At 45.4% G+C, this 14,354-nt stretch overlaps 1 protein-coding gene across 10 annotated transcripts in view; it reads left to right on the top strand.

Annotated features, from left to right (window-relative positions):
- The window catches only part of AMMECR1L (AMMECR1 like), a 1,417,960-nt gene that overhangs the window by 1,300,386 nt on the left and 103,220 nt on the right, over positions 1-14,354 (top strand). The gene's annotated exons all lie outside the window — the stretch shown is intronic.

Genomic DNA, 14,354 nt, shown 5'->3' with positions numbered 1-14,354 from the left:
AATTATCTTTAAATTAATTATGAATAAAAGTTTTCCTTTAAGTGTTTGTCTAAATGTATTAATAAAAGTATTTTTAAAGTATTATTTTCAATATAATTTCGACGAAAGTAAAGTTACGAAATGTTCACAACATCTCCCCACGCGTATTTGCGGGGTCGTGCCGTGATCGCGCTGAGATCGAGCCGAAGTCGAGACTTCGGCGTACTTTTATAATTGAAAAAATGACTATAGAAAGTTTGAATATGATATTAGACTGAACAGTTTTGCTAATATACTTATCAAAAGTTTATAGAAATTTTTATTTATAGTGTATAATGCTATATATGATTTATGCGGGTGCGCGAAGGGTGCGTGACGAGTGCGTGCACCCTACGCGACTTCATGTCAGCAAAAGAAAAAAGGAATCTGATTGGTTGAAATCAATTTCATTGTGAAAGAGGGAGGATCCATCCTTCTGATATTTCCCTTACTTTTTGTCCTTGATAGAGAGAAGACCTGTTTCTTGCTTCCCTTTATATTGATATACCTTTTTTGTGTGTTTGTTTATTTTTAATACAACTATGGCTTCTAGTTTTGCCGAAGTTGATCCACTGGCAGTAGAGGAGTAAGAACAGATGGTGCAGCAGAAGAAGAAAAGGAAGGAAAGCATTGTTTGGTCCTTTTTTAGTGTACAAGAGGACCTGCGATGGATGCCGCTTCTGCCTCCCGTAACCTAGAATGGCACAGTACGGTCAAACTGCGGTGGGACGCACACTCGTTGACCTCTCATGGCACTGCTCCACACTTCAGGGAGGACGCTTTCCATTAGCTGTGTTTTCTGATGACGTGTCGCGCCGGCCCCGTCCAACAACAGAACTCCTTTAGATCGAAACCGACTGTTCCACTCTCTGACCGGAAGTGAAACTAGGCCACGCGGACACTTTCACAATACAACAGCCGGGAATGCACTTTTTGGTAAAAAAAACACATTCCTTCCTCCTAATCAAATAAAAGACTCCTTGAAGAACAGGGGCCAGCTTTGATCGGTAACAGCTGTTACAACTTTTTTACTTTGCAATACCATTACAACACATGCATTACCATGCATGCGTTGTACATCGCGAAGTCATTACTACGCATTCTTTTAGAACACATGGTCATTTACCACGCATGCCTTTCCAACGAATTTCATTGTAAAGGTATGTATGGTAAATGACCATGCGTTCTAAAAAAATGTAGACGATCCACGTTGTTGTAAGGAAACATAGGCTGTTCCGTTTCCTCAGAACGACATGCACCGCCCCTCAGAGACGACGTGAAGCAGGAACTAAGAGGAGTGACAGGTAAGGGGGATTGGGCATGGGGTGGGGATTACTTTTCTAGGGTTTAGGGTAGTGCAGTGGTGTTTGGGTAGTGTAGGGGGTCGTGGTGGGGGTAGTGTTTTAGGGTTTAGGGTAGTGCAGTGGTGTTTGTGTAGTGTAGGCGGTCGTGCTGGGGTAGTGTTTTAGGGTTTAGGGTAGTGCAGTGGTGTTTGGGTAATGTAGGAGGTCGTGCTGGGGGTAGATTTAGGGTAGTGCAGTGGTGTTTCTGTAGTGTAGGGGTCGTGCTGGAGGTAGTGGTTTAGGGTAGTGCGGTGATGTTTGGGTAGTGTAAGAGGTCGTGCTGGGGGTAGTGTTTTAGGGTTTAGGGTAGTGCAGTGGTGTTTGTGTAGTGTAGTGGGTCGTGCTGGGGTAGTGTTTTTGGGTAGTGCAGTGGTGTTTGGGTAGCGTAGGGGGTCATGCTGGGGGTAGTGTTTTAGGGTTTGGGGTAGTGCAGTGGTGTTTGGGTAGTGTAGGGGGTCATGCTAGGGGTAGTGTTTTAGAGTTTAGGGTAGTGCGGTGGTGTTTGGGTAGTGTAGGGGGTCGTGCTGGGGTAGTGTTTTAGGGTTTAGGGTAGTGCGGTGGTTTGTGTAGTGTAGGGGGTCGTGCTGGGGGTAGTGTTTTAGGGTAGTGCAGTGGTGTTTGGGTAGCGTGGGGGGTCATGATGGGAGTAGTGTTTTAGGGTTTAGATTAGTGCAGTGGTGTTTTTATAGTGTAGGGGGTCGTGCTGGGGGTAGTGGTTTAGGGTTTAGGGTAGCACAGTGGTGTTTGGGTAGTGTAGGGGGTCGTGCTGGGGTAGTGTTTTAGGGTTTAGGGTAGCGCAGTGGTGTTGGGTAGTGTAGGGGGTAGTGCTGGGGGTAGTGTTTTAGGGTTTAGAGTAGCGCAGTGGTGTTTGTGTAGTGTTGGGGTTGTGCTGTGGGTAGTGTTTTATGGTTTAGGGTAGCGCAGTGGTGTTTGTGTAGTGTAGGGGGTCATACTGGGGGTAGTGTTTTAGGGTTTAGCGTAGTGCAAAGGTGTTCGGGTAGTGTAGGGGGTCATGCTGGGGGTAGATTTAGGGTTTAGGGTAGTGCAGTGGTGTTTGTGTAGTGTAGTGGGTCATGCTGGGGTAGTGTTTTAGGGTTTAGGGTAGTGCAGTGGTGTTCGTGTAGTGTAGGGGTTCGTGCTGGGGGTAGTGTTTTAGGGTTTAGTGCAGTGGTGTTTGTGTAGTGTAGGGGGTAGTGTTTTAAGGTTTAGGGTAGAGCAGTGGTGTTTGTGTAGTGTAGGGGTCATGCTGGGGGTAGTGTTTTAGATTTTAGGGTAGGGCACTGGTATTTTTGTAGTGTAGGGGGTCGTGGTTTAGGGTAGTTCAGTTGTGTTTGGGTAGTGTAGGGGGTTGTGTTTTAGGGTTTAGGGTAGTGCAGTGGTGTTTGGGTAGTGTAGGGGGTCGTGCTGGTGATAGTGTTTTAGGGTATAGGATAGTGCAGTGGTGTTTGTGTAGTGTAGGGGTAGTGTTTTAGGGTTTAGGGTAGTGCAGTGTTGTTTGTATAGTGTAGGGGGTCATGCTGGGGGTAGATGTAGGGTTTAGGGTAGTGCAGTTGTGTTTGGGTAGTGTAGGGGGTCATGCTGGGGGTAATGTGTTAGGGTTTAGGGTAGTGCAGTGGTGTTTGGTTAGTGTAGGGGGTCATACTGGGGGTAGTGTTTTAGGGTTTAGGGTAGTACAGTGGTGTTTTGGTAGCGTAGGGGATCGTCGTGCTGGGGTAGTGGTTTAGGGTAGGGTAGTGCAGTGATGTTTGGGTAGTGTAGAGGGTCGTGCTGGGGTAGTGTTTTAGGTTTTAGGGTAGTACAGTAGTGTTTGGGTAGTGTAGGAGGTCATGCTGGGGTATTGTATTAGTGTTTAGGGTAGTGCAGTGGTGTTTGTGTAGTGGGCAGCGCATGCGCTGCGTTGCTAGGCAAGACCTAAAAAGCATTGCACCAAGATGGCTGCCAACACTTCCTGGATTGAAGTGTTGGCAGCCAATTAGAGCCAAGCTCTAGGTCCCGCCCATATATATAAAGATTTTTTTCCTTTAATATCTCAAAATCTACTGAACGGATTTACTCCATTAAAAAAAAGGATCCTTTCTGAACCAAGCACTACCTATTTGCCAAATTTAGTGTAATTTCGTTCAGCAGTTCGAGCTGTAGCCGTGTCTAAAGTTTCTTATGGAAAATAACATGGAAAAAACATGTTTTGGGACCGCCCCTTTTTCTCGGCCCCTGCTTGGCAAATCACCCCGAAACTTTCGGGATAGGAGCTGACCGGAGGGGGCCAAAAGTTTTGAAAATTCCGCAAAGATTCGTCAACCGGCGCCAAAGTTATTGGGGAAAACAAAAAACACTTTTCCTATGGAAACTAGGTCCTAACTATAACTATCTACTGGCGACTGCCAGTAGAGAGAGAGAGGGAAAGAGAGAGAGAGAATATATATATATATATATATATATATATATATATATATATATATATATATATATATATATATATATATATTACCTACTGGCAGTCGCCAGTAGGTAGTTATAGTTAGGACCTATTTTCCATAGGAAATCCGCAACATTCTATTTGGAATAACGTTGGCGTTGATTGTTGAATCTTCGCAAAATTTTCCAAACTTTTGGCCAGCTCCGGTCCGCTCCTATCCTGAAAATTTCACGGTGATTCGTCAAGCGGGGGCCGAGAAAAAAGGGGGGTCCCAAAACGCGTTTTCCCCATGCATTTTCCCATAGGACCTGTTGACGCAGCTACAGCCCAATGTACTGAACAGAATTACACCAAATTTGGCAAAGAGGTAGTCCTCAGTTCAGACTCGTGCCGTTTGCTTAAATGGTGTAAATCCGTTCAGTAGTTCCTGAGAAAATCAAAAGTAAAATCACATATATATCTGGGCGGAGCCTAACCACACATCTCATCGTGAGATCTGATTGGCTGTCAGCACTTCATCCAAGAAGTGTTGGCAGCCATCTTGGGACCAATATACATGATAGTACCTCATTAAAAAGCATTGCAATTAATAGAAGGTTTTAAGACTTTAGTTACATTATAAATCATTTGTTGATGGTACCATACTCATTTTAGGAATTGTGGTGTGTTCTAAGGTGATTTTACCATGTGAAAAAGCCTTCTGCTGTGATATCATGAATCATGTTTGAGAGAAAACTATTTTCTCATGCTTTTCCCACAGAGGTTTGGAAGGTGATCTATAAGCTAAACTGAGGGCATATTTTCTGTAAATTCACATTATCTTTCTCGGTCATGTGAGAATGAAGTCTGACATTCTCAGTAAAACATGTACATCCAACAAGGCAGAGACTGTCAGTTGATTCCTTTGTGTTCTACTGCAGCTTCCCAGAGTGTTCTAAAGAACAACTAGAGCGCTAACAGTCCTACTTATGACAAACGTATGGCACACCTGAAGCCATCTTGGTTGGAATAAAGTGGTAACTCTTAAAACATTTAATTTAAAAAGGAACAAAATGAGGGGGTTCATTTTGCCATAGAAAGTATGATTAGTGCTGCAGAAAGAAAAATTAGGGCACATTTTGAGTGACTTCTCAAATCCTCTTCTATTTCATTAAAAAATTATGACATGCAGACTGAAACATGCACTTTCACTACCAGCAGCAGATTTCCCTGGTGAGCAGTAGCTTTACTACAGTGATCTAATAAGCAACTAGAGTGCTAACATTCTGAATTTATGGCAAAAGTGTGACACATCTGAATGCCTTCTTGATGGAATCAAAGTAAAAAACTGAAAGTATTTCCTACTGAGAAGACTGTAGTAAATGAGGAAATTAGGAAACATCATAACAAATAAGTCTCCCAATATGGCCACCAGAGACAAAAGAGCCCAAATGTAGCCCAAATATCACCCAGATGTAGCCCAAGTATAGCCCAATGACAGAATGTCCCAGAGTGTTCTAACGAACAACTAGAGCGCTAACAGTCTTACTTATGACAAAAGTATGGCACACCTGAAGCCATCTTGATTGGAATAAAGTGGTAACACTTAAAACATTTAATTTACAAAGGAACAAAATGAGGGGGTTCATTTTGCCATAGAAATTATGATTAGTGCTGCAGAAAGAAAAATTAGGGCACATTTTGACTTCTCAAATCCTCTTCTATTTCATAAAAAAATTCTGACATGCAGACTGAAACATGCACTTTGAATACCAGCAGCAGACTTCCCTGGTGAGCAGTAGTTTTACTACAGTGATCTAATGAGCAACTAGAGTGCTAACATTCAGAATTTATGGCAAATGTGTGACACATCTGAATACCTTCTTGATGGAACCAAAATAAAAAACTGAAAGTATTCCCACTGAGGAGACTGCAGTAAATGAGGAAATTAGTAAACTTCATAACAAATAAATCTCCCAAGATGGCCACCAGAGACAAAAGAGCCCAAATGTAGCCCAATGACAGAAGTGTGCAAAACACTTATTTGTTTGTGTATTAGTAGTTTTATATAGTGCAGACTTGTCAGGTATTGGAGTGCTTTACATGAGCTTTGGTTACATCACACAAGGTCAAATTCATTTTGGTTGTAGACATGGGAAGATTACGTGATTTGACCAGAATCACAGAATGTTGAGCTGAAGCAGAAACTCCAACCTGGTTCCCCAGTTGCAAAGTCTGCAGCTCTGGAAGTAACACCACATCCTCTCCCCTAGGTGCAACATTTAATCAAGTGGTCAACTGGATAAAAAAACATAAAGATTACAAATAATTTAAAAGTTCTTTGTCGCTATTTGAAAACTCAGAAAATATGTCCTCATTTTAGTTTTTTAGAGCACTAACCATAATTTTGATGCAAATAAGACCCTCTCATATATGTAATTTCTACAGGAAATACTCTAGGTATTACAGTTTTGATTACATCAAGATGACTTCAGGCGTTCCACACTTTTGTAATAAATATAGAATGTTAGCAATCTAGTTGTTCATTGGGATACTGTTGAGAGGCAGAGGCCAGGGGCACGGACTCTGAAAATTGAAGGCAGGTAGGAGAGTGCAGATGCAACAATTTGACCACACTGGGCAGGCAGGAAGGGCAGTGGCAGCACAACAGACTATGGAGGGCAGTGGAAAAGGGGCAGGGGCAACAAACCAACAATACAGGACTGGCAAGAGAGGCTGTGGCAATATAATAGACCATTGTGGGCAGAAGGAAGAGTCAGTGGTAGTACAACCATACATGCCAACAGACCCGTTTCAGCCAGGAAACGTCCAATGTTTTTAAGCTCAAATGGGCTTTATTTGATCTGTCTCCTATCTACAATCTCCTCTTTTTCAATGTAACTCAAAGGGGAAAATCAATACCACAGTTTTTTTTCAAAATCTCCCTCTTACCAAGTTCAAAATGTTCGCAAGTATGGTACATTGGACCATGGTAGGCAGGAGGAATTGGGGTAGGGACATGGACTTGGATAACAGAGGACAGGAGGGACATGGAGAGGTGCACCAATCTGACCCTACAGGGCAGGCGTCAGGGTTTGCAGCAGCACAATACACCACACAGCGCATGCGGGACCGCAGTGCAGCACAACAATCCATAAAAAGCAATAGGGAGGGGACAGGACCATGCACATGGACAACAGAGAACAGAGGGGAAAGAGGCAATGGTAGCTAGCTGACCATAATGGACAGACAGGAGAGAAAGCTGCAGCATAACAGACCATAAAGGGCAGGAGGGACGGATCAGGAGCATTACAATGGAACAGACAAGCCAGGAGGGAGGGAATAGGGGTCTGCACATGGAAACAGAGGGCTGGGGGCAAGGGGGCAGGGCAGTAGCAGCAAGATGACCATGGAGGTCAGGCAGGATGGGCACTAGAAACAAGACACACCATGGAGAGCAACAATGAGACTATGATGGCATTCAGGCAGACCATGGAGGGAAGGTGGGAGGGGGTCAGGGGCAGCTAGATGACCACACAGGGAAGGTGGGAGGGGCCATGGCAGCACAGAAGACCATGCATGGCAAGTGGGAGGTTCGTGGTAGCACAATGGCTATGATGGGCAAGAAGGAGGGTGCAGGGGCATGCACAAAGGACCATGGAGGATAGAAGGGAGGGTCAGGACCTGGGCACAGACAAGAGAGTTCAGGGGAAGGGGCCTCACAACAGACCGCGCAGGGCAGGCAGGAGGAGCAGTTGCAGCACAACAGACCAGGGAGGGCAGGAGGGTGTGGCAGTAAAATGGACCATGGAGTACAGGAGGAATGGGATAGGGGTATGCCATGCGGACAGGCAGGGTGGAGGTGGCAGGGACAGGTTACAGTCATCTGACAATGCTAGGCAGGTGGGAGGGGAGTGGCAGCTCAACAGAACACTCAGAGTAGATAGGAGTGGCAGGTCCGACACCATTAGAGAACTATGGGCCGGAGAAGCAAGATGGCGGCCCCGTAACGGAGGCTGATGCAGTTGGGCAGCGAGGACATCGAGATGCGTTAAGCCCCTAGGACACGGTCCGACCCGACCCGACCTGATCCCGGCAGAAGAAAGTGCATGTTCCGTGAATCCAGCAACAAAACTCCGATATGCCGACGGCACTTACCGGGTGCCGGTCCTCGAGACAGGCTCTCCGTCTGGCGCTGGCCGCGTTCGCGGCTCTCACGTCTGCTTACCGATTACGCGAGCTTCCCGAGTCTGATCCGGAGGCCGCGGAGAGTGGTGCCTTCCAGTCTGCGGCCAGGAAAGCTTGAAAGGGGTAGTCCTGACAATCTCGGTAGGAGATTCTCGGTGTCCAGAACACAGTGGGATACTATGGCCCCCAAAGTTGCTGTTGGCTCCAAATCTACGCTTCATGGAGGAAAAAAATCTCAGAAGGAGGAGATTGAGGCTGAGAGGGCTGAGGACCTGCGAGGACTCCAGTTGCCAGTAGGACAAACGAAAAGGAAACAGCAGGGGGGAGGCAGGACCCGGCCCGCAGCAGCTTTAATCGCGGATATTTTTCCTAAAATAGGTAAAGAGAAGGAGAAGGAGAAGACTGTCGAGGTGGTTTTGAATGTATCGGCGGATACTCTCTCTGGTAATTCTTCTTTGTCTGTTGAAGAGCGTATTGACTCTGCCACCCCCACTGGTCTATCCTCAGTTAACATCTTAAGCCCCCTATCTGCCCCTGCAGATAAGGAAGCCCTTCTAGTTGAGCCACTTCCCCCCGCTGAGGCCGCAACAGCTTCTTTGGATGTGGGGAAGGGATGCCGTAGTGTAAACAATGAGCCACAGAAAACCGATACATTGCCTATCGGTACGACTACCGAGAAAGTGCCGAGCGAATATTATTTCTCTGTCTCTGATGGGGCGGAATGGTCCGAGGAAGAAGAGCATAGCTCCTATTCAGGCGCAGAATCGGACTCTGATGATGCTCCTCCGGTAACGCGGCCTCCGGTGGTTAAGAGTCAGTCTTTGAAAATCGGTCACTCTACCTGAGAACTGAGCTGGGATCACTCGCCTGACCTGGCCCTGCAAGGTGGATCTGTGCCGGGTAGTCCTCATCGTTCACTCTTGGAGACTATACATCAGGAGATACTTGCTCATAGAGAGGAAACCCGCCAGGATAATTGCAAGGCACAGGCCGCCATGCGGAAGATGCAGGGAGTAGTAAGGAAGCTATCGAAAGTTTGCACGAATACGGCAGACAGAGTGACTAACTTGGAAGAGAGGGTGGTATCCACGGAGGCCGAGGCAGCTGCTGCTACATGCAGTGTCAACGCCCATAGTTTCCAGGTTGTGGACCTACAGTGGAAAATGGAGGAGATGGAGAACAGGCTTCGTAAGAACAACCTGAGGGTCTTGGGGATTCCGGAGGGGGTGGAAGGGTCGGACATAAGAGTGTTCATCATCAAGCTCTTTGAGCAAGCTTTCCCAGAGCTTTCAAGCTGGAATTGGTCTACAGAAATACAACGTGTCCACCGTACCCCCTTTAAGGTTCGCTCTAATGTTAAAGCAGGTGACAAACCTAGAGCTGTTTTGATTTTTTTCGGTAATTTTATTTTGAGACAGTCCATTGCAGAAAAGGCTAGACCAGATGCTAGGAGGAGCGGCGATGGGTTTTCCTTCTTTGTTCGCCCTGATTTTTGCCACACGACTGTGGAGAGGAGATGGCGATTGAGGGAAATGATTAAACCCTTTCAGGAGAAGGGAATACAAGCCTATCTCATAAATCCAGTTCAGCTAAAGGTGATCAATGAAGGGAGGACCCTCTTTTTTCCATCTGAAATCAAAGCGAAGGAGTATCTGGCCTCCCTGGGCAAGAAGGTCGATTAGTTACTGGACTGGAAATAGGTTGGGAGTATAATCATATAGGTACTGGGGGCGGGTCGGGAACCGAGTTATTTTTGTTCAGAGCATTTAGCTTCAGCTAAGCTAAGGGGCTATAAAGGGTACTATAAATTGTGTGGTTTTTTTTCTGTCCTCACATGCCCACTGCAACTCCATCATATGCACAGACTAGGTCTGAGCGCTTCACCAAGGAGGGGTTGGGGGAGGGACAGCAAAAGGGGGTGGGTCTACTACGGGAGGGAGGGGGTCTGGGCTGGGAGGAGGGGGTGTAGAGGTGTGGGGGTTAAAAGGGGGGAAAATAAGGGGAAAAAGTGCAGTTTGTTTCATTTTGTTTATTTTTTTAGCCATGTAATGGTTTTGGAGATACAGAAGTTGTATAAAGAACAGGTTTATTATTATGTTCAAATAGTGCATAAAGATGACTCGCATTAAGGTCTGTTCAATTAATATAGGTGGGTTAAACGATTGGAGGAAACGTTTAAGGCTAGCCTATTTTGTTAAGAATAATGGAATCGATATTCTTTGCCTGCAGGAGACTCACCTACCCTGGTCTAAAAGGAGCCTTATGTCTCTTAGTGGCTTTGAGTTGGCGGCTTGTTCTACCCAATCTTCAACAAATAGGGGGGTCGCGATTTTATTAAAAACGTTTTTGGGAGGGGTCAGGCGGACAAAGTCGGATAGTCACGGGAGGTGGGCCTTAGTGGAATTAGAAAGGGGCCTGACACTTTGTGTAGTGTATGTGCCAAATGATGATGATCCAGAGCTCTTTGACCTTTTAGAATTAGAGCTAGCTTCCTGGCCAACCCCCATAATTATGTGCGGTGATCTGAATATCTCCTCTGACTGGAGCGACTCTGTAGTGTATCAGGGCCAAAAACCAAGAGTTTTTAGGGCAATAAAAGCCCTTATCGATTCACATGGGTTGAAGGATGTATGGGGTATGAAAGAACCGTTAAATCCCGGCTATACTTATTTTTCAAATCCTTATCAGAAGTTTACTAAGTTGGACTATTTTTTTATTTCCTCTAATGAAATGAATAGAGTAGGAATAATGAAACTCCCAAAATTTTTGTCCGACCACAATCCCCTGATATTGACTTATGAATTAGCGGGACAGCATCGGGTTGGGACCAGGTGGACCTTTGAGAGGCGTTTATTGTTGGATAGTAGATTCACCGGGCATATGTTGAAATGGGTTGACGAGTTTTTTGCGGCCAATAGGTATAGTGCTTCCAGGAATGGTGTGTGGGAGTCGTTCAAAGCTGCTCTAAGGGGCGAATGTATAAGTAGTGGGGCCAGGATAAGAAAAGAGGATAACAGGGAAGTGGAGGGGTTAATGGGTACTTTGTCTGCCGTAGAAGAGCAGCACATGAGAGATATAACCTCCGGAGGGGATAGCAGTAAGAGTCAGAGCGAACTGTTGAAAATCAGAGCAGAACTCCAGAAGCTGATTATTCAGAAGGCTTCTGGAGAGTACCAAACATCTAAGGCCAAACGCTACGAAACGGGAGAGCAGGCTGGCAGGGTTTTAGCTTTACAAATTAGGCCGGGGAAAGCTAGAAATAGAATTTCTTTGATTGAAGAAAACGGGGAGGAATATACAGAGATAAAGGAGATAACTCAGGCTTTTGAAAACTTTTACCAACGTCTGTATGATGAGGAAAGGCGGGATGAGAATCAGGGGGTCGAGGTGGTCGATAATGGTCCTCGCCTCGATACTTTGGAGAAGGATGAATTGTATTAGTGGGGGTGAGATAATTGAGGCTCTGCGTGAGTTAGCTTCCGGTAAGGCCGCCGGCCCGGATGGGATCCCTCTGGAGGTCTACAAATGTTTTGAGCCAGTGATTATACCATTATTACTTGATCTATTCAATGGAATAATGTGTACAGGAGTGGTTCCAGCCTCCTGGCGAGAAACCAACATTGTAGTCTTCCATAAGAAAGGGAAACCCCGTGAGAAACTGGGCTCCTATCGACCAATTTCGCTAATCAATGCGGATACAAAATTATATTCGAAGATTTGGGCGAAAAGGTTGGGCAGGATCATTGGTCGGCTCGTCTCCCCCTGGCAGCATGGGTTTATCCCGGGTCGCAGTACTACGGACCATATCAGAAGAGCAATAGCGTTGTTCGATGCCCAGGTGGCAGGGGGAGGGGAGATGGCGATGATCCTGCTCGACGCAGAAAAGGCCTTTGATAGGGTCGTATGGGATTTCTTATGGGGTGTGCTGGCTGGGAGAGGTTTTGGGGAGAAAGCTATCAGAGCTCTCAAAGCAATGTATGTAGATCCAGTTGCGAGGGTGGTGGTCATGGGTGAGAGCTCTGAGAAGATAGCCATTAAGAGAGGTACCCGCCAAGGCTGCCCTTGCTCCCCGATCCTCTTTGCACTGTACATCGACTCTCTTATTCAGAAAATTCTAGGGTCCCCCAAGATTAGCCCGGTGGTTTGTAATGGTCATTATAGTAAAATCTTGGCCTATGTCGATGACCTGGCAATTATTACTACCAATCCCCAGCAGGCACTCTTGGCCCTGGTCGAAATAGCAGAGGAGTTTGGCAAGCGGTCGGGTTATCTTTTAAACAAATCCAAAACTCAAATCATTTGTACCAGGAATTTATGTAAAAGCGACACAAGATATGTGGATTCAGCAACATATCTAGGGATTAAGATCAACGCCTCAGTAGAGGAAATAATAGCCGAGAATTATCCTCCACTTTTGAAATCCATCGAAAAGGAGTTAAAGAGGATAGATGTGTTTCATTTTTCCCTGATTGGGAGGTAAATGTTTTTAAAAATGTCAATATTTCCTAGAGTGCTTTATTTGTTTAGAGCTATACCCCTATTTTTGGAGGACAAACTAATTAAAAGTTTGGAGTCTATTTTTATAAGATTTATTTGGCAGTTTGGCAGGATCAGGCGGTCCACAAATTATATGTCGCTCCCCAGGGAGAGGGGAGGGTTGGACTTACCAAACCTGAGATTATATCATTGGTCCTGTCTTTTGACTCAAATGACTATTTTGTTTCAACATAAGGTTATGCCCGGTGTTATTAACTTGACGGTCCAGGACCTACCTTCTATTTTCGAGTTGTTAATCGGGGAAGAGGCCATAGGGTTGCTCTGGCGTGAAGTCGACCGTAGATATTATAAGCGGCCACGTCTGAAGATTTGGAAGGGGTCTGGGGGGTTTGGAGGTCTATCTCTAAGTATTGCAAAATCCCAAAGGTAAATTGTTATCTCCACCTGTGTAACTCTAGTCTGCTCCCCTATGTGGGGGCCGATAGGAATTTGCAGGTATGGAGGGATCTCGGCATCAGGACCTTTGGGGATATCTGGGGGGGCCCCGAACCATTCGGTTTTGATGACCTCCAACAAAGGTTTGGCATCCCGGTCAATCACTGGTTTTTGTTTAGTCAAGTTATATGCTCATTAAAGGCATTGAGACCAAAACCCATTTCAATGGAGGAGGTCCCCATAATCGAATTGTTAATTGTGGGACATAGGAAGGTAAAATGGGTCTATAAGCAGCTAATCGCAGAATCGCGAGATGATATGGAAAAAACGGAGGCAGCTTTGGCTTTGAAATTGGGAGACCCCGATGTAGATCTTGATCTGGCCCTTACTCTGAACAGAAATGTATTCAGATCTACAAACTTGAGGGCCCAGCATTACCAAACTGTATTTAATTTATATCATTCTCCTGCCAAATTATTCGCTTGGGGGGTTAGGGTAGATGATAGATGCCCCAGATGTAATGCCGGTCAAGCTGATATGTTGCATATGTTTTTTAATTGCAGCTCATTGTCCTCATTATTAAGGGAAGTTGGAAAGTTTTGGGAGGGGCTGCTAGGTCATAAGATCGATCTATCCTCGACCCTGATGCTACTGGGGTGTGATCATAAGCAGAAATTGGCACAGGCTGAGGAAGCGCTGGTTTTTATGTCTGTGGCGGTGCTGCGGATCTTAATTGCCTTGGGTTGGAAAGATGTATCGCCCCCTTCATTTCAAATGTGGCTCTCTAGACTATTGAGCATTCATAACAGTGAGAGATGCCTATATGAGTTGAAAAGTTAAAAAAGCGGGATTTTGGAAATAGATTATGGGCCCCAATATTGACTTGGAGGGAGATAGGTAGTAAAGGTCATAAGTTTTTAAACCTGTTTTTTTTAAAAGTCTTTTAAGTCTTTTTTACAGCGCTTATTAATAGTATGTATTGTATTCTATTCTGGCTTGATATGTTTCTGTACTGATGTATTCAAACTGCAAATAAAATATAAAAAATAAAAATAAAAAAAGGAGTGGCAGGTCCATGGAACATGGTGGGCAAAAAGGATGGAGCAGGGGCATCCACAAAGACATCGGAGGGCAGGGGGAAGGAGAATAGGGACAGCAAGCTAAGCACAGAGGCTAAGCAGGAGGTCAATGATGGGCCATAGAATTGGGCAATGGAGGGCAGGAGGAGTGGACTGGTACATCATGCTAAATGGAGGGCAGTGGCAGCACATCATACCATGCATGGCAGGAGGGAGGAGGCTAGTCCATGGATTCAGACAACAGAGGATAGGGAGGAGGTGGATGGGGCAGCAAGCTAACTGTTCAGAGAAGGTGGGTATTAGGAACTTTATTGTTTTTAAAATGTGTGTCTGTGCGAACTACTTAAAATATGAACAAGTATGCAGCATAATCTCACTTTTATTCAGGAAGAAGAGGAC

The sequence above is a fragment of the Triturus cristatus genome, chromosome 11 (assembly GCF_964204655.1).
Source record: "Triturus cristatus chromosome 11, aTriCri1.1, whole genome shotgun sequence".
Lineage (NCBI taxonomy): Eukaryota > Metazoa > Chordata > Amphibia > Caudata > Salamandridae > Triturus > Triturus cristatus.
Note: the sequence above shows the minus strand (reverse complement) of the source record. Positions and strands in the feature narration are given on the sequence as shown.